We start from the raw sequence: 20,518 nt of genomic DNA on the forward strand, positions 1-20,518 counted from the left end.
CTTATACATATAACTATAAATATCTATTAATGTACAATAGTTGTTGGCAAATGATTATTTATGATTTTGTTTTCAGCGCATACACCACGATAGCTGGCAAACAGAGACAATGCACACTTATACATAAGCAATTTTTTTTTATGAGTTGTGTCAATAAGCTGTTATGTAACGGCAGACTCGCAAGTGTTTATGTGTATGTATTGATTTCGAGCACTGCTTTGGCATCATTGCGGCTATTGTCTAAGTTTTTATCTACTTTTTTCTTTCTTTATTATCTATTTTTTCCCTCTTTTGTCTCTGCTTACATAGCAAAAACTGAATTTACAAATGTCTTTACAATATATCGACACCATTATTTTAAATTTCTATACTAATAACCGTAATCAGCTCGCGATTTGCACTATTATACCAAAAGCAAATATAAAATGTTATCAAATAATAATTTTCTCCCTTTCCGCCCTTCATAGTATCGTTATTGAATTATGCTGTGATTCATAACTAAAATATCGCATGCGATATTTCATGCAATATAAAAATTCGTACTATTTCAATAAGCGCGTGCAACTAGAATTTAATCCAAATGTCTTAAAAGTTAACATAGTCGCCAAAGGACCGAAAGATTCCGCCAAAGGACCCAAAGATTCCGTTGGTTCGTGCGATAAAGAAAGTTAGGCGTTGTGAGCTTTCGTATCGTAAAGAACGGCTATGAAAAGTTTTGTTTTCGTGGGTTAATGAAGCACCATATTCAGTTAAGAAAATGTTTTCGATATTAAACAGCAATGTCATGCCAGCTTCGTACCGGCAGAAATTGCGAAAAATTAATCATTTGGAAGAGGTTTGCTAAATACCCTCCCCATGACATGAGCAGCGAGTAAGATGAATGAGGTAATTACGCTCTACAATATCGAGAAAATTCACAAAATCACTTCGAATGACCATAAAATACAGTTAATCGAGTTATCGGGGAATATTGTGCACTAAAACTTTTGGTTTACAAAAGCTTTATGCCTGTAAAGTGCGAAAGCTTTATAAAGTGCGAAAGCTCCGTGCAATGTGAAAGCTCTATATCATATGGAAGCTTTTTGGAGTGTCAAATTTACATGCAATGTGAAAGCTCTGTGAAAAGTTAATGCTGCACGAGCTTTCAATCGATCCATTCATTATATCACAAGTCAATTTAAACAATTTCCCAATTGTATGAAGTGGATTTTAGAAGATTTCTGTACAAGTTATTTATCAATAGAATTACAGCTAAAAAAAATCGCAGAGCGTAAACCTTACTTAATTGGAAAATCGGAAGACCCGGGTAGCGGGGTGAATTAGCCATGCCCTTCTGTGTGTCCGTCGGTATATAGCGTACTTGTCTCTCAGTTTTTACAGTAATCGTCATCCATTCTCTCACAACTGCTGGCGTATGCCAAAGATATCGATATCATTGGTTATAACCATCGCGCGGTTAGTTCTTCTTTATCCAGGTTTGACAAAGAAGCGAAGCAAATGGGTCTAGTGAACGAGGGCAAGATGAAATATCTCCTATCATCAAACAAACAGTCGTCGCCCTTGCGACTTGGCTCCCATATTGAGAAGTTAAGTCCTTTCCCGATGAACAAAGACCAAATTCTACAAGTCTGTTGAGTCGACTTGACATGTTTTCGAGGGAAAGCGATGTTTACGCTGCTAAAGGCCGGGATAAAGTACTATGCCAACGATGGGGTGCTACTCCTATCTCCTTGTTTTGCTGCTAGTGCTTGTGTGTCCGGAGTTTTCCTTGAGGCTGTCTCTTCATCAGTTTGGTCCAGTTGTGTCGGAGTGAAGGTGAGCGCAAGGTATATGAGTTTCCTAATACTGCTATGGAAGACGATCCTCGTCTTGCCCATCGTTATTTTGTTGTTCTTTCAGTTGGGGTTTTTATTGTTGTTGCGGTGTATTAATTTTATTCTAATGCTTTTTTACACGTTATAACAGTTGCCCTTTATGAACCCCGTGATTATCTATTATTATTACGTTTCGGTAAGATGTCATTCTTACCTACTGATGAGATGGAATACTGCCCTCGCCAGCGTTTTGCCAAACTAATCCGCTCCGGGTTTCCAGTACACCATAATCAGAATCTTCCGATCTCGATTCTTTTGTTGGCGTGCTTGTGCTGCTTTGACGCTGACCGATGTGTTATGCCTTCTTCGCTTTGTGGCCTCGCTCTCGTGGGTAGGTTCTATCTCGGTGTAGCCCCTGTGGAGGTTGTGGACGTTTATTTAAAGGTAGCATCTTTTCGGCTCTTCGCCACAGATTCATTGGGCGCATGAGGCGTTTGTAGCCATGCCCTGCTCTCATGTAGCTCTTAGTCGGGCGGTGTGTATTACTATTCGCAGCCAACCTACTTGGCATAGGCCGTCCGCTATCCGCCAGTTATAGCCTCGGTAGTAAGAAGTGTACTTATTTACTTATTAAAAGAATTCGAGTATCATGTGAGATAATACAGCATATCTTAAAATTAATAAGTTTTTCAATTAATTTTGTTTTCCAGTCTAAGTTCCAAGCAATATCGAAAGCCTAACTCGACTTCCTTTGACCTTAAAATATTGCAAATGAAGCGATTAAATTCAAAATGATGTGTTTTTTAACCAAATTCCTCCTCTTAATTTACTGCAATATATTTGTGGGCATCACAGGGACGCCCTCTAGTGCAAACTAACTTCCAGAGGCCTGCAAAAACGAGCAAAACAACAACAAACACATGCAAATAGTTGCAATTTTTTGAGCAGACTTATTTACACAGACACAAATAGACGTGCTTGTGCAACAAAAATCCGTTAAAACGTTGCAGTTAAAATAAATATTTATGCAAATATAAAAACAACACATACACACTTTCACATTGCTGTTCACAACAACTGAGAGCACAAAGCGAGAGCGCATTTAAATAAATATTTACAAAGTCGAAATGCAAACAAAACGCACACACACACCTACACATGCATGCGTAATATGTTTATGTTTGTTTGGCTGTGTATGTATGTGGCAATGTGCGTTGCATTGTTAAATAAGTGAATAAATGAGTGAATAAGCCCACTTGTCTTGCTGGTATTTTATCTCGCCAACGCAGGCGTTGCAACCAAATCCATTGAGAATACATTTATATTGTAGCAAATATGTTGCTGCGTGTATATAGGTATGCGGCTGCATGCCACAAAAGCATACATGTTAATAACAAGCACAAAAACAACGCTCACACATAATTGACAGCGATTGACGTGTGCATGTGTGTGCGTACGCTTATTAACACACACATGCATGCATATAAATCACACATACATATGTATGTATATTGGCGCTATTAACAATGCCTTTCAATTGTAATGCAATCAAAACCACGCGAATTAATTTCAATTATCCTTTGAAGTGAACAATTGAAGTGGAAATTCAGGCGCATGTGAAGCTGTAGCCACATACACAAGTGTTTGCAACACGGCTTTGCCGCTATGTATATGCAAGATATGTGCATAAATCTGTGCGTTTGTGTGCTGTCATGCCGCTGTAATTGAAAAGCATGCGCGCTTTTCGCCGAGCTGATAGTATGCCGCATGTTGGCGCAGTCAAGTGTGCCGCTTGCTGACGCATAGGCAAGATTAAGCGTGCAGTCTCAGGAGGGCTCTTAACGCTGCAATAAAATTTTTAAAATTTAAAATACTGGAAATTTGCTATTTAAATAAAATTATGACTTTGAAACAATTTAATTATATTGCACACACACTGACATACGAGTATAAACTATAAAGTTAAGCGAAAGTGCAATAATCAATATAATGGGTATATGGCGGCTTGGGGAAATAGTAAACCGATTTGTTTGATTTTCAGCGACAGATTACATAGTTCTCAGAGAAATATGTGCATGTAATTTTATTAAGATAAAAAGAAAATTAACCCATATTTGCGGAGTAAAGTCAACCGTATGTTCAATAAGCACTATATCCCATATGATGGCTGGGAGGAGCACTGAACTGATAGGCTTTGTTTTTGCAGAATATTATGTACTTGTTTGAAGAAATATGCTTGCTTGAGTGCAATAAGATACAACGCAAATTGACAGATTTTTGCAACATTAAGTTAACCGCAAGTTCAATAATCACTATATGGAAGATATGGTTGCTAGGAGCAATACTGTGGCGATTTTGTAAATATTTAGTACCAAGTTATATAATTATCAGGAAAATATTTGTATGCTCACTTAATTTTATTAATATTCGTCGCAAATTAACCGTTATATGTGGCTAGTCAACTGGATGCTCTAAAATTATTGTTTTATGTTTATTGTAGCTAAGCAAAGTTAAAGAATCAATTTTATTCATTTTCAATGCCAGGACATATTATTGTCAGAAAAATATGCTAAATGAAGTGCATTACGATATGTTAGAAATTTATCGATATATTTCACCTAGTCTATTGCATTTTTGAAAGCAAATACATTGAATATGTAGCTCTAATTAAGAACCTGATCCGATTTCATCCTGCTTTTTATTAAAAAAAATTAAATATTAAATATTTGTAAACCATTTAAGCAATTAAGTTCTCACCGATATATGTATATATTGTGACAAAAAATACCCGGAAATTGTAAATAAAGCGAAAAATATTGAGGTATTCATCAATATTTATTTTGCCGCCTTCAAAGTAATCCTCGCCAGATTAGGGTGTGACATTCTGAGGCAACCTTTTTTTTCAACTGAAAAACATGCTAAAAACTTTCGAAAATGTGAAAAAGAAAGTCACTCAAAAGATGAGCTCTTAATATTAGTATTAAGAGGTGCCTATTTCAAATTTTCTGTTTTCCATATAAATTACATGGAAAAAAATTCATTTTTTTTGTGGTGGTTATTGTGCGGAAGTTATTATATGTGTAATTCCGATTCCGATTCTACTCGAAAATCGATTTTTCTCGTAAAATAATTGATTTTTCGGAATCGATCTTCAGTAGTCGAAGTCGATTAAGAATCGATTCTTGACATAATACATTTATGGCAACGATTTGTCCAGTCCTCGAAACACTTTTCATAAGCAATTTTTGGGGATGTCCTTCAGCTCCTTCAGCGCATTTGGTTTTATCTCCTCGATCGTCTGAAAACGGCTTCCACGTAGTGGCAATTTCAGTTTGAGGCACAAAAAAAGTCACACGTAGCCAAATCTGGTGCATACGTTGGTTGATCGGTGGTATTCATTACGATTTTGGCTTTAAATTCGCTCGCAAACGTAGCTCAATGCGACCATGCATTATCAGCGTGCATAATTTTTTATATTTTCTTCCACAATTCCGCCCATTTTTGACGGATGTTCTTACGCAAACAGCTGAATGCAGCCAAATAGAAAAACTTTTTGACCGTCTGTCTCTGTGGAACAAATTCATGGCGCACCAAACCACAAATATCGAAAAGCCAATGAGCATCTCTTTGATTTTTGAACGGTTCTGGTGTAGTTTTTTTTGTTTCTGCTCGCTTTTTCCTCCATTCCGATGATTATTGACTTGTTTGCGTGTCAAACTCATAAACCCTTACCTTATCGGCACTTATAATGCTCACTAGGAATGTGTGACCGACATCCGCACGATCAAACACGTACAAAGAGACCTGTTTACGGTACGCTTTTTGAAAAAAATTCAGATTTATCAGAACGCGTCGAGCAAAAACGCTTTTCATTCCCAAAATATACACCAAAGCCATTCAAACCTCTCTTTCCATCTCTTCAACGCTTGTCTGGTGATTTTCAAGCACCATATCTTTAGCTTTTTTAACATTTTCATCAGTTGAAGAGGTCGGAGGTTGTTCAAGACGAGGCGTGTCTTCAACGATCTCTCAGCCGTCTTTGAAGGCTTTGTACCACTCACACGATATCTGGTTAGAAATACAAAATAAATAAGGATAGTCCTTCCAACTTAGCAAAATACATTTTTGGAAATATCACTTACCCGTGGAATTTAATATACAATTTCCCGGTACTTTGAAAAACGTTGAAACCATCGTTGTGCGGTGGAAATGGAAACTGTATCGGGTCCATAAACTGCACAATTTTTATTGGCGGCTTGAAATGCATTTTTGCCTTTATCGTAGTAGTATGTTTGCGACGCTATAACTCACGAACAACTTAAAAAAAACGACAATCAATCAAACACGTGTTAGCGCATGAAATAAGCTTTCCAAAAAGGTATAGCATGACCCGATGCAACGAATAAAACTAGAACTACGCGCTTTCAGCGCCAACTAGCAAAAATACCGCAAGACTTTTTTTTATTAAATTTTATGCAAATTTTTCAACTTTTATGAATTTAACCTTTACCGATTTCTATGAAAAATATTTTTCTCACGGTTGACTGCAAAGCTTGTGTTTATTTTGATTTAGATGATTATGCCACTTTTAGTAGTTATGAACATCGCCTTTATATGTACCTCTAGTGGACATAGTTCCCAACCGATTTCAGTCATTTTTACGGCGTGTGGTGAAGTGCAGAGAAATGTTGCTAGCAAGCATAGCTTAAATTGCCTTGCTGGTTTGTGTGATATAGCTTAAAATCTTCTACAGGGCAGGCCACGCCTACTTTTCTAAATTTGTTTTCGACCATACATGAGCTATGAGTCTTTTTAAAAATATTCATTTGATTTTGTGCTTTAAAAGCAATGCATTTTTTTAGGATTAACGCAATTTTTTGGGCGTGGCATTATAACGTTTTCATCAAATTGCAAAACTACATACTCACTGCTTTACTGGTAGAATACTTTATTATTCCATACTCGCCGACATACGAGAATCAATTAATTTTTTCAATTTTTCCGAAATTATAATTTTTCAATACATTTGCTTATTTTTCCTACAGACGCTCTGTTTCCATTTCAAGTATTGTTTACGTATCTAGATGCTATGAAATCTATGAAATCCACTCCTATTGTAGTTCGCTGAAAAGTTGTTGTTGCACATGTAACAATAAACAGCTCAGTATGAGGATTAAATGTTGCCCTTACAAGCAAATATGAAGCATGTATGTGTGTGTTTGTGCGTCTGTTGTTTACATGTCTTTCATTATGTGTTTGCATGTGTAACGATTTAATTTAATTGAAAAGTTTTACGGCTGTCACAGACACCCAGCTCTCTGTTCAAATATGTATGTGTGTTCTTAGTTGTTGTTGTTGCGTATGTATCACTGATTTTACAAATTAACTGCTAATGAGGTTATTTGTAATACGTAGAAATTGCTGTTTAAAGATGTCAGACTAAAAATTAATTAATGAATATAAAATTTTGGGGTTATGAGTAAGCTTGTGTGAATACACATATTGAGAATAAATATCATGACCTTAAATACAAAACAACGTATATCAAAAACATCGAAATCAAGTTTTGTATTGCTTATCATTCACTAAATCATATTACTTATATGTAACATAAAATTTTCAGCTGCCGCTCGCAGATATAACCAATATATAACCATTGTATAACCATTTTTTAACCACTTTATAACCAAAACTCAAATTTTGTTTCCTTTGAGTGGTTGCTGTTATAACGTTTTTTCTTCGCCTATAAGCTTATGATAAGTGACGTTACGTTATTTTGCATTTTAGTTGACGATATACATACATATATGTATACATAAGCAAAAGATATTAACAAAAGGCCTATAAATAGTTTAAGGGGGTACTCTCATGTGAACGCATACATTTGACCACTTTTTATGAATTTTTTTTTATGCGACAACAAAATTCAATCATTTTAATTTTTTAATATATTTTTATTTGTATTTTGAAATGTACAAAAAAATATTTTTTTTTTCGTTTTTTACATTTTTATATTTTTTTTTTTAAATCAAAGTAGTTCCCAACAAAAAAAGTAGGTCACTGGTCATGGTGATAGCGGCTGTTCATGTTGTCTGAAATAAAAAAATCGAATCCATTATTATTCAGTAGTTCTGCAGCTATCGCCTCTTCCAAATATAATCAATTTCATAAAAAAATGACGAACTTCAATAAAAAGTCACGAAAATCTTGTTTATCAAATACTATGAATTTCGGTTTGAATTTTTTCAATAGGTTTTACTGTCAAAATATAAAAAAAATCGATTTTTCGAAGTGATTACATGAGAATACCCCTTTAATGAAGGTATTGAAGTGAGAAATGCTACAAAAAACGAATATTGGCTCATTGATTTAGTTATAAAGACTTCACGGTAATTTAACATTAAATGAAACTGAGCTTACACGCTACTCTTCGAGATATAAATACCGAACGTTTTGATATTACAATAATAATATATGATAAAGGTTAAGCGTTTTTGCTTCACTTATTCCTTACCTCGGGTGGGGGGCAATAAATGATAGCTAACGGCTCCTTTATTTGAAATATTTCTTTTTAATTCTTCTTTTACCCTTACCACTGGTGGGGGAAGTAAAATTTGTAAATAAAAGGAATGTTTTCGATTGAGATTTTCTTTCAAATCTGATCTTTATTTCGTATTTTTCTTGCTTATATACAATTTGTAAAACTATCTTATCTATCTAAATATATGCGTATGTGTGTATATTATATGTATTGCAGCATATTGTTTATTGCTGCTTGACATGGGGATGTTTTGATACCTATGTGTGTGTATGATAATCTTATCTCTTCTCTAAATTTATGACATGTGTCCCTATGTACATATATATGTTTATTAATATTTGTATTCAGTAGAATTTCGGCTTTGCTGGTAAGTATGCATGTTCAATGATATTTGAACATATTGCCGAGGGAAAGAAATGATTATTGAAAATTAGTGGACTGTATTTTTTATGTTATTAATATTCTATCGGTTGGGAATATTGACAATGATCCTATCAGCATGATTCGCTTTACAATTATAACGGAAATATAGTATTAAAAGGCATAATATTACAATTACTACTAACACTAAAGATACATGTCCGCTATGGTTTCTTAAATTTAACTCACTTAATTTTAATTCGTTGTTGCAGATCTTGTCAATGCCTTCTCCTAGCTTTCTTTGCTGTTCGTTGTCGTCTATTCTACTTTTTTGAAGAGTAGTTAAATGGTCCTCCGCTATTTCCTTCATAGTTGTCACGATCGGGTCCAACGTCGGTTTGATGTCGCTCTGCATTTTAAATATTTGCATGCCGATTAAGGTGATACTTTCATATCTTGCAGTACAGCCAGCTTTGATTGAAAGAATTCCTTGTGCCGGAATATCCAATATCTGCGTTTTGCCCTTTTGACAGTCTAGAGGGATCGTAGAATTTTTGAACACTTTAAAGATCCAAGTATTTTCTTCAAAGAGTTCTGACCAAAATATTGATTTAGTCACTTCCTCATATTTACAGTTGGTGTGTCCGCTTTTTAACAACGCTGAAAGTTCGCATGTTTGATCTAAAGCAGGTTGCCATGGAGATTTTCCTTTTCATATTAAATGATTGATTGAGGCTTTTTGTACATTTATTTAAGTCTGCTTGTGACATCAAAAATAGGAGTTCAGTCCAAAGTTGTAAACTAAAAATTCGTTTCTTAGTTTTGCTTTTAATAGTCTTCCATTATATTCATGTGGAATTACTATTAGTTTGTATATTTCCGATGATTCACTTTGAATTAAAAGTAGTTCTGCCTTTATGACTAATTTATCGTCTACAATTAATCCTCGTGTTTTCATCAAATTGTATACATCTCTTAGTTGTGTGTTAGTTTGTTGTCCAGGTATTAACAACTTTGCTGGCAGTTTGTCCTTTATTAACATCAGTTCTGTTTTTAATTGTGTTGGAGTCAAAAGTGTTGGATTTATTCTTCCTTGGTTTAAATCTATCAGCAATTCTATTTCTGCATTTTGTATTTTTCACATTCACCAATAATATGGTAATTTGAGTAACTAACATTTGAAATTGAATCGCCATTTTATCACGATTTATGTCCTTTATAATTTCGGATTGATATTTGTTTATTTGTGTTTGGATTTTAAAGAACTGCGAATTGACTTCATTCAAATTTTTATTTATAATGTTGGCTATCGAGTTTATTAAAGATATTTGAGATTTTAGTCTGTTCTTGATCTGATGTTGATTAGAAAGTAACGTTTTAAAATTACTTTCTATTACTTCTTGATCATTTGTATCCATTAACCCAAACGGCATGTTGTAAATTGAACCGACCAATTCTAATGGAGCTCTTTTTTGCCTTTTATTGTATACAATCAAATTATGATTGTGACTTAAATCTTCGTAACGTTTGCCTAGTGATAATAATAATTACATGCCTCTTCAAACTGGGATAATAGCTGGCAATGATTTTTTATTCTTTGAATGCAATTTGGCAACATATTATACTGTTCGAAATATGCATTAAGATCATAATATATAAGCAAATCCCAGGTAGATGTAATTACATCCATTTTTCTTAGTGAGTCCAGGTAAATTGTAGTATTTTCAGGAAGTTTGCTCACTGTTGCACTTCTTTCTTGAGGAATGTGTATGTTCATATCAAAAGTACTTGTTGCCATGTAAAGGAACGCTAAGATCAAGAGCGCGAACATACTTATAGGTTGCTTCTTCATAGGTATGGTTGTGATTGCAGAAGTTCTTACGTCATTCCTTTCTTCATTATTGTCTGCTTGTTTTATAAGTGGACATAATTTGTGGATTGGTCTTTTCGATTTTAATCATAGTGATATTGAATGTATTCTTCTTGAAGTAACCTTCTTCTCCTATGCCATCTGCCATTAGCTTTTCGTGGTTGGTATCGAATTCTGGTACTTTTCAAGAATTTTAATGTTTTCTTCAATTTTTGTTTCTTTCATGCCTTTCCTGAAATTGTGTTGGATGTGTACAACACTTTTTCAGCTAAATCTGCCTGGACATCCAGAATTTTTTTTCTGTTTATACCCATTTCAAGAATTTTTTCGCAATACTTCTCCTATTTATTGATGAACTGCTTGTTTTTCTCCAAAGAAATCGTTGGAGGTATTTGATTTGGTCGCCTACTTGACCTTGCTGTGCCTCGACTCACAGCCGCTGAATATTTCTTGGATAGCAGTTAATCACTGCGTTTAGTCTCTGCTAAAACGGCTTATGCGATCGGTTTTAATGCGGGAATATACACCTGTCTTACATATATTTTTATTTAATCAATATGCGGGAATATAGACCCGTCTAACAATTATTTTTTTATGTTGTCAATATGCGGGAATATACACCCGTCTTACAATTTAATTTTGCCTGTATTTGTATTAATAACAGGGCTTCTTTAATTTTGGCTGAGCTCTTTTTTTTTTTTTAGGCTCGATTGGACCAAATATATATTAATAAAGGTTCTAATATGCGGGAATATAGACCCGTCTAACAATTATTTTTTTATGTTGCCTGTATTTTAAACAGGGCTTTTTTGTATGTTGCCTGTTTTTTAAATACAGGACTTTTTGATTTTTAATTTTGGCCGAGCTCTTCATCCGGCTCGAAGGACCAAATATATGTTAATAAAGGTTAAGCGTTTTGCTTCACTTATTCCTTACCTCGGGTGGGGGGCAATAAATGATAGCTAACGGCTCCTTTATTTGAAATATTTCCTTTTAATTCTTCTTTTACCCCTCTTTTACCACTGGTGGGGGAAGTAAAATTTGTAAATAAAAGGAATGTTTTCGATTGAGATTTTCTTTCAAATCTGATCTTTATTTCGTATTTTTCTTGCTTATATACAATTTGTAAAACTATCTTATCTATCTAAATATATGCGTATGTGTGTATATTATATGTATTGCAGCATATTGTTTATTGCTGCTTGACATGGGGTTGTTTTGATACATATGTGTGTGTATGATAATCTTATCTCTTCTCTAAATTTATGACATGTGTCCCTATGCATTTTTGTTTTTATTGCATGCGCATTGCATGTAAATGCATTATGTATGTACATATATATGTTTATTAATATATAAACAGATATTTGTATTTAGTAGAATTTCGGCTTTGCTGATAAATAAGCATGTTCAATGATATTTGAACAATATATGAATTCAAATATTTAATTTTTTAAAATTTTCGCAAAAAATCAGTTGAACTTTAAGCCTATTGAATTTTGTGGCAGAAATTATTTTTTACAAATGTCTTAATGTTACATTTTGCTTTTGCGTGGTGCCTAAGACTGCACGTGCTCTCAAAGATAAGAAAAACAAAAACGAAAAAAATTAGACAGCTTCGCATAAAAGCACTCGCCATAGTTGTGTATGCATACTCTCTTCTTTCAAATATATTAAATTTTAAAATGCTTTTAAGCAGCACTCGGAAATTGAATGCGCAAAAACGCTGGAAAATATTTATCAGCCGCTGCGGCAAAAAATGTTAGACTATGCACAAAAGTACAAATGAATGGCGAAACGAGTCGCAGCAATTGGCAGGAAGTGCGGGTGTAGGGAAATTGAAATTGGTAAACTGACTTTAGTGGGCAGTTGCTTGGAAAGCCTGCCAGCCTTTATGCTGAAGTCTCAGTCGAGGAAGCAAACACAAAAAAAACAAATTCACCGAAATGAAATTGCTAAAAATGAAACAAAAAAAAACGAAAATTTTGATATTGACAAAAAAAATCATAATAGAAATTCGCAAAAAAAAGTTTCAAACCAAATGTATTTCAAAAAACATCTAATTTGTAACTATATGTTTTATACATCTATAAAAAATACAAAAAAAATAGAACAAATAGAAAATTTAGCAGAAAATTAAAAAATAATTAAGAACACATTTTCAAAACAAAGTTATGAAAAAAATTAACCTTTTGAGAAGAATAAAGAAAATTAATTTATAATTATACAATTTTTTGCATAAAACAAAAACAAATTGAAGAAAGCGTTTAAGAAGCATATAAAACAAACATTAATGAAAAATTTAAACAAAAAAAATACCTTTTATTAAATTATTAAAAAATGCCAATTAGAAAAATTATAACAAAAAGAAGATCTTAATAAACGCATACAAAAATAAATAAAATACTGGGAAATGAAAATTGTGTAAAACTGTTAAAATACTTTAATACTTAAAAATATTAATAATTTAAAAAGGGAATAAGAATTTTTAAAATATTAAATTATTATAAAAAATTAAACAAAAAAAACAAGAAACAAATAAATCAAAAGAACAATTTTGCGAACAATATTCATACCATTTCAAAATATTACGGAATTTTTAAATTTAAAAATTGTTGAAAATTGGTCAAAAAACTGGAAAAAAGAAAAATGTGAAAGACCATTCAAAATATTTAATAATTTAAAAAATTTTTAATAAAAAAATTTACAAATTTTACAAAAAAAATGACCTGAAAAATTATAGAAAAAAATAACAAGAAAAATTTTGCAGCAGCATTAAATTAATTCTTAAAAAAAAAAATTGAAAACGTTAAAAATTAAAACCTGGTAAAAAAAAAAACTAAACTAAAACTAAAAAAATGGAAAAAAAGATATTTTTTTAAAAATGAATGCTACGATTTTGCAAGCAGTAATTAAAAAAATTTAATAATTAAAAAAAAATTACACATTTTACAAAAAATTAAACAAAAAATTATAACAAAAAAAATTTGCATGAAAAATTTTGCAATAAACAAAAAAATAGAAACGTTAAAAATTAAAAATTGTTAAAAAAAAATAAACTAAAACTAAAAAATTGGAAACGTTAAAAATTAAAAATTGGTAAAAAAAATAAACTAAAACTAAAACTAAAAAAATGGGAAAAAAGAAAGTTTTTTTAAAAATGAAGACTACTAGTTTGCAAAAAGTAATTAAAAAAATTACTAATTTAAAAACATGTTACAAATTTAAAAAAAAAAAAATTGAACAAAAAATGATAACAAAAAATTTGCACGAAAAATTTTGCAATAAACAAAAAAAATAGAAAACGTTAAAAATTGTTAAAATAAAATTAAACTAAAACAAAACAAAATGGAAAACAAATTTTTTAACTACGATTTTGCAAACAGTAATTAAAAAAATTTAATTTAAAAAAAATTTACAAATTTTACAAAAAATTGAACAAAAAATGATAACAAAAAAATTTGCACGAAAAATTTTGCAATAAACAAATAAAAATAGAAAACGTTAAAAATTAAAAATTGTTAAAACAAAATTAAACTAAAACAAAAAAAAATTGGAAAACAAATTTTTTAACATTAAGGCTACGATTTTTCAGTAAATTTCAAATAATTTTTGAGTAAAAAATTTAAACTGAAATTTCAAAACAATAAAAGAAGTATTAAATATTTTTTAATCCGAAAATGTCAAAAGCTTTTTGTTTGAGAAGAAAACTTAAACTAAATTTTATTTTGAGGAAATTTGAATAAAAGTGAATTGTTTTAATAAGAATATAGCATATAATATATTTTTTGAATCGGAAAATGTCGAAAAAGGTGAGAAGAAAATTTTGAAAGAATATTATTTCTTAAATTTTAAGAAAATTCGAAAAAAGGTAAAATGCTTTTAATAATAATATAATATATAATAAATTTTGGTATTATTCGGAAAATGAATGTGAAGAAACTTGAGAAGAAAATTTTAAGAATAATAATTTTTTTACTCGGAAAAGGCTACAAATTTTAAGAAGAAAATTTGCAAAAGATTCACATTTTTTGTAATTTGGATTAAAAAAAAAAATTATTTTAAATTAAATTAAAATTAATTTAAATTGAAAAAAGTAAATGGTTTTAAATATTGCAAGGAACGTACGAAGAATTAAAGAATACAAAGACAAATTATTATGAAGAAATGGCAGAAAGAACAACAAGCATCTAAAGTTTTTTAGCGACTTTTTTTCTCTACTTTATCTATTATTTATGTAGGTATATTTCTGCATGTGTTTCTTTATATGTGCTTAGGGCGCCGGCTAGGCGCTTTTCAAAATCCGAATGAAGCTACTCAGCCAAAAGCAGACAAGGCAAGTGTGCACACTTAAAGTGCGCAAAGGAGTGAGGCGAGGGTTGCATATATTTGCATAGAAAAACACGTCAGTATGTTTGTGTGTATATATGTTAGAGCAGGCGTCTGCTATGAATTAAGTATGCTTTACTGTATTGTTGCGCTACTGACTTGTATATGTGCGTGTTACAAAAGCGCTGAGCCAGCAAGCTAACACAACACACAATAGCTATATACACATATATTATATATTATTTTTTATAACGAAATAAATAAATAAATAAACGAAAAAAGTTGCGCATGACTCAAGTCCAAAAATTACAAACAAAAAACAACAAATATTACCAGAAGACAACAAATCATGCTGACGGCGTTCTAACAAATAAAGTAACTATAAAATGCATGAGGCGGCGTGTGCTGACTATTTTCCACTACTATAGGAGGCAGACAGCGACATAGTTAGCCTAAATGTAGGCAACAAAAAGCAAGGCACAAGGGCGTGTAGTCTGGCTGCTGCGAAAACAAAGCTCGGATAGTTGTTGGCGGGCTTGTCTGAACTACATAAGTGCAGGAAAAATGGTAAAACCTTGCAATTGTGCCTCATATTGGAGACAAAGATAGGGTGCATAAGAAATATGTTGAAAATACATATACATATAAAAAAATGTAAAAAAGTGCTTTAAACTCTATTCACTCTTCACTTGAATCGAAGATACAGATGAAATTATAGCAAATATAGCCTTGCCAAACCATAGTGTCTCCATCTAACAGATTTTTAGCCGAAAATCTTCAGTTACAGATCAAAATGACTCAGAAAATATGAAAACTATAACCAAGTTTTAAAGCGATGAACGCCTAGATTAATAGATGTTAATTTAATATTGTACCAAATGATGGTAAAATTGCATTTCATTATTTTATAGGAATGATTTTTATGCAGTTTCCTGAGCAACACTCAGTCTGTATTGACCGAAAAAAGTAAGCATGTATTATTAGTTTGCTGACGACTAAATAAATATTTTAGAGTACTTGCTTATGGTGCGGTGCGTATGAGCAACATTTTCGTTCTTGAGTAGTAGGCAATAAAAATTAATAACTCATACGTAGTGGTGCACCACAAATTGGGCGGAATTATACAAATGTGGCATTTATTACGTTAAATTTATGCAAATAAATTAAGTATTTTCGTTGGCAAGGACTTTTTACGTAATTTGAAGTTAAGATATAATCACTTTTGAGCACAAAATTTAAATTGTTGGAAAATACAAAAAGAAAAAATAAAAAATGTAAAATATAATATAATGAGAAAATTCTTGAAATTAATAAATATAATAAGATAAGATAAGATAATAAGATAAATAATAATAAGAGGTGAAAAAATTCAAACAATTATATTAAATGTAAAATTAAATATATTTTATACTTTATGTGTTAAACAAATAGTTTTTTTTATAAATTTCAATATATTTAGAATCTGCTTAATTATAAAAAACAGTAACTACATATCACAAAAACACAAAGAGGATGAACTATTATTATTAACCAAAGAACAAAAAAATGTATAAAGTACTTTTACAAGCATTACATAGACACGAGATAAAAAGAAATTGCTTTCATGCATTAATGTAATATTTTGTTTTATTTTTTTGTTTTGATTAAAAAAATTTTTATCAAAAATAGTTTTCAATCAAAAAATCAAAAAAATATTTTCAATAAAAAAAAGAATTCTTAAATCAAACATTTTTTTTCATTAATTTAAAATTTTCCATCAAAACTTTTATCAATCAAAATTTTGTTTTATCCATCAAAAATTTTTTTTTATCAATCAAAATTTTTTTATCAATCAAAATTTTTTTATTAATTAAAAATTGTTTTCATTAATATACATTTTTCTATAAAAAATTTTTTTCGATCATAACTATTCAATCAAAAAAATAGTTTTCAATCAAAAAAATATTTTCAATAAAAAATAAAAGAAAAAGAATTTTTAAATCAAATATTTTTTGGTCATTAATTTAAAATTTTCTATCAAAATTTTTTTTAAATTAGAACTTATCAATCAAAAAATCAAAAAAAAAAGAAAAATTGTTTTACTTCATGCATTTATGTAATATTTTGTTTTATTTTTTTGTTTTGATTAAATATTTTCAACTATTTTTTTACCAATCAAAATTTTTTATCGATAAAAATTTTTTTAACAATTAAAATTTTTTATCAATCAAAATTGTTTTTATTAATATAAATTTTTTCTATCAAAAAGTTTTTTCAAGCATAACTATTCAATCAAAAAAATAGTTTTCAATCAAAAAATTAAAAAAATATTTTCAATAAGAAAATAAAAAGTTTGTTACCTTTTGCATTTATGTAATATTTTATTTTGTTTTACTTTATTTTATTTTTTTTATTTTAATTTTTAATTTTTGTTTTGATTAAAAACTTTTTCAATCAAAAATATTTTTGTATTCATTTAAAATTTTCTATCAAAAAAAAATTTTGTTTTCAATCAGAACAATTCAATAAGAAAATATTTTTCAATCAAAACACCAAGAAAAATTTTCAATATAAAATAAAAAGTTTTTTACTTCTTGCATTTATGTAATATTTTATTTTATTTTTGTAATTTATTTTATTACACACTTTTTTCATTTTATTTATTTTTTTTTTGTTTTGATTAAAAAATTTTTCTTAGAGAAATTAAAGAATATACCTTGCAGCTGCCACATGAACTATTTCAAACAACGTTTCATATTTATGCGTGTAATGACACTGCTCATAAAAACACAAATTGTCACTTATGCAGCTGTCTTTGCTTAGCCATTTATTTATTTATTGCATTATACTTGCATCTGTGCGCTCACGCTGTCACTTAAATTCAATAAAAAGCTTTTTAAATTCTTCATATTTCTTTTTCACAAGAAAAAGTAATAGTTTTTCGAGATTCTTTTTTCGTTTTTATTGCCTCCATTTATGCATTGTCCTTTTATATACATAAATATGTGTGTGTATTGGTATGTCTGTATTATAAATTTTTATTTGTTCATGTGCGTATTTAATTGCGCACACGCAACTCGCAACATATTTTGCATTATATTTTGTTGTGCGCCATTTGCCTTTGTATGACTGCGTACAAAAGTGCACACACAAGCGCATACACGTCTACACAGCAGCATTGTTATAAAGTATTTCTTGATTGTTCACATTGTTGCTGCAGTTGTGCGCGCACACTTTACCCTCTGCGACGGCGCATATTTGCGCATACTATTACACTCATTGTAGCAACATTTATTGTTATTACTGCGTACGCACACCCGCCTGCGCTACCTGCGCCGCATCCACGGCAGCGCAACGGCGAAATTGCTCATCAGCGCCACACTTAGGTCTGCAGTTATAATATTCACTGTTTTATTGTTTTTTGTTTTGTGTGTGTGCGTGTGTTTTGTTATTTGTTTAGTCGCTTTACTATTAATATTTGATAAATGGATTTTTTTGCATTTATATGCGCTTTGTTTGCCGTTTTGTGGCAGTTGTGTTTGTGTATATTGCTTTTGTGCTATAATTAGAATTTATGACTGGTCTTTTTTATTGTGGAAGCAATGCTGCAAGCAGGCTTCTGTGATAAAATTTCAGTGTTTTTGTGTGGAAAGTAACGTACTGAAACTTTAAATACAACTTTCAAGGACTTAATTTCGATATATGTGTGCATAATACTTCACAAAAAATTAAATTATCTTAAAAATTAGAGAAACCTATTACTTTTTAAATCAAATTCTTAAGCATTGTCTTTAATATGCTTTAATACTACATTTTAGTGGTATATTTTGAGAGTACAAAAAGTGATATGCTGCGTATGCGTAACATTTAACTATCATAGGCAAATTATAACTCATACGCACTGGCTTACCTCAAAGTACGCCAATTCTAAACGGCTCAACCAAAAATTCTGCAAATAGCTATCAACTCATCTGTAGCCTCTTATTACATATACCACACTATTATTTAATATTATACGAAAATCAAACAGGCTTTGATAAGCCAAAAATAAATATATGAATTTTGAATTCAATTATAGGAAATGTATTATATCTTAAAGATAACGGTGAAAGTATACACATTTGAACTTCCTTAACTCGAACTTCTATAACTCAAAGTTCTCCATAACTCGAACTCTTGAATTCACAATAAAACTCAAATTTCGTACAAATTTCTTTCCATAATTCAAAGTCTCTTTTACTCGAACTTTGTTTGGTGGATTATGGTGACTCGAGTCAGGAAAGTTCAGCTATATTTCCTATTCATGTTTCTTGTTTAAATAATTTTTATTAAATGAAATGTAGATGTGTAGACTTTCTGTACCGATAATATGTGGACAGGCCTCGATAAATAGCAATCTCATTTTTTAAGAAACTTTTCTAAATAGATAGTAATTCTGTTCCACAATTCTTTTCGTTTACTGAGATATCGCTGTAATATGATTGGTTGGAGAAGAAAAAATCATAATGTGTAACTTTTACCATTAATGTTTTTTAAATATGCAGTTCACAAATTCTTCCGTTTTATCAATGCCGTTTGATGAAAGAAAAAAATAATGATATTTAAAATTAAATTTTTTTTTAATTAGATGGCAACCTTTCTTCAATGAACTTTTTTTTAATAAACATACTTATGGTACCATTGCTAAAAAAATATATTTAATGATGGTTAAATATATTCGATGAAAAAGGTGGCAACTCTGTTTTAATTATTTTTCCGACTAACTGTTCTCAAACACATATTTAAATATCTTCCTTCCAGTGTGTAAGCTATTTACACGTTGTTAGTTGGAAATGTTATAATCTTAGGTAAAAGCAACTCTATTTTGTTGCTATTAACAAGCCGAAAATATCGTTCAAAAATGTCTGAAGCCTGAAATTGTTCAATTAATTACTTTTTTGTGCTCACATCGTTGGAACGGAGTTAAAGGAGATATATACATAGCTAAACGCTCAATTTTCTATTCATGAAGGTGTGGCAACTCTGGATAATATACATTATTAATTTATCAGTTCTGAAATATTGGCGGAGTTTTCCTACATAAGTCTTTGCTAATTTTAGCACTTGTACTTACTACATTTGATGTTTCAGACATGTGGCAACTCTTAAATTTCATATCATAGTTGCTCAAATTTATAAAATCTCTTCGAGTTGCTTTTAAAAAGGTAGAAAAAACTAACTGCGTATTTGAGATTTAGCACTCCTGTGAAGTGCGCTGCGTATGAGTAATATTTTGTTGGACCGAAACTGCTCTGATATGTTTTGGTAACTCATACGCCATGTAATACTCTGGAATATTCATAATTATGATAATTATAATTAAGAATAAACATATTTGATTTTTTCACTTTTGATTTTTTTTCATTGGACTGAAATTGTTCTCACAGTTTTTGGTAACTCATACGCCATGTTATTCTCAGAAATATTCGCAAATAAGAACAAATATATTACATTTTTTCACTTTTTTCATTTAAGGAGTAATTTTTTGTGATGTTATTTTAAAATGTAATAATGGTATTTCGCCCTCACACACATACTGTTCTGACTGCCTATTAAGAAGAGGTACTTTTGTACTTTTCTAGTTAA

General features: G+C 30.6%; 1 protein-coding gene across 1 annotated transcript in view; it reads left to right on the top strand.

Moving 5' to 3' along the window:
- Positions 1–20,518, top strand: part of LOC120776088 (microtubule-associated protein futsch) — a 186,261-nt gene that overhangs the window by 89,706 nt on the left and 76,037 nt on the right.

Source organism: Bactrocera tryoni, chromosome 4, assembly GCF_016617805.1.
Source record: "Bactrocera tryoni isolate S06 chromosome 4, CSIRO_BtryS06_freeze2, whole genome shotgun sequence".
Lineage (NCBI taxonomy): Eukaryota > Metazoa > Arthropoda > Insecta > Diptera > Tephritidae > Bactrocera > Bactrocera tryoni.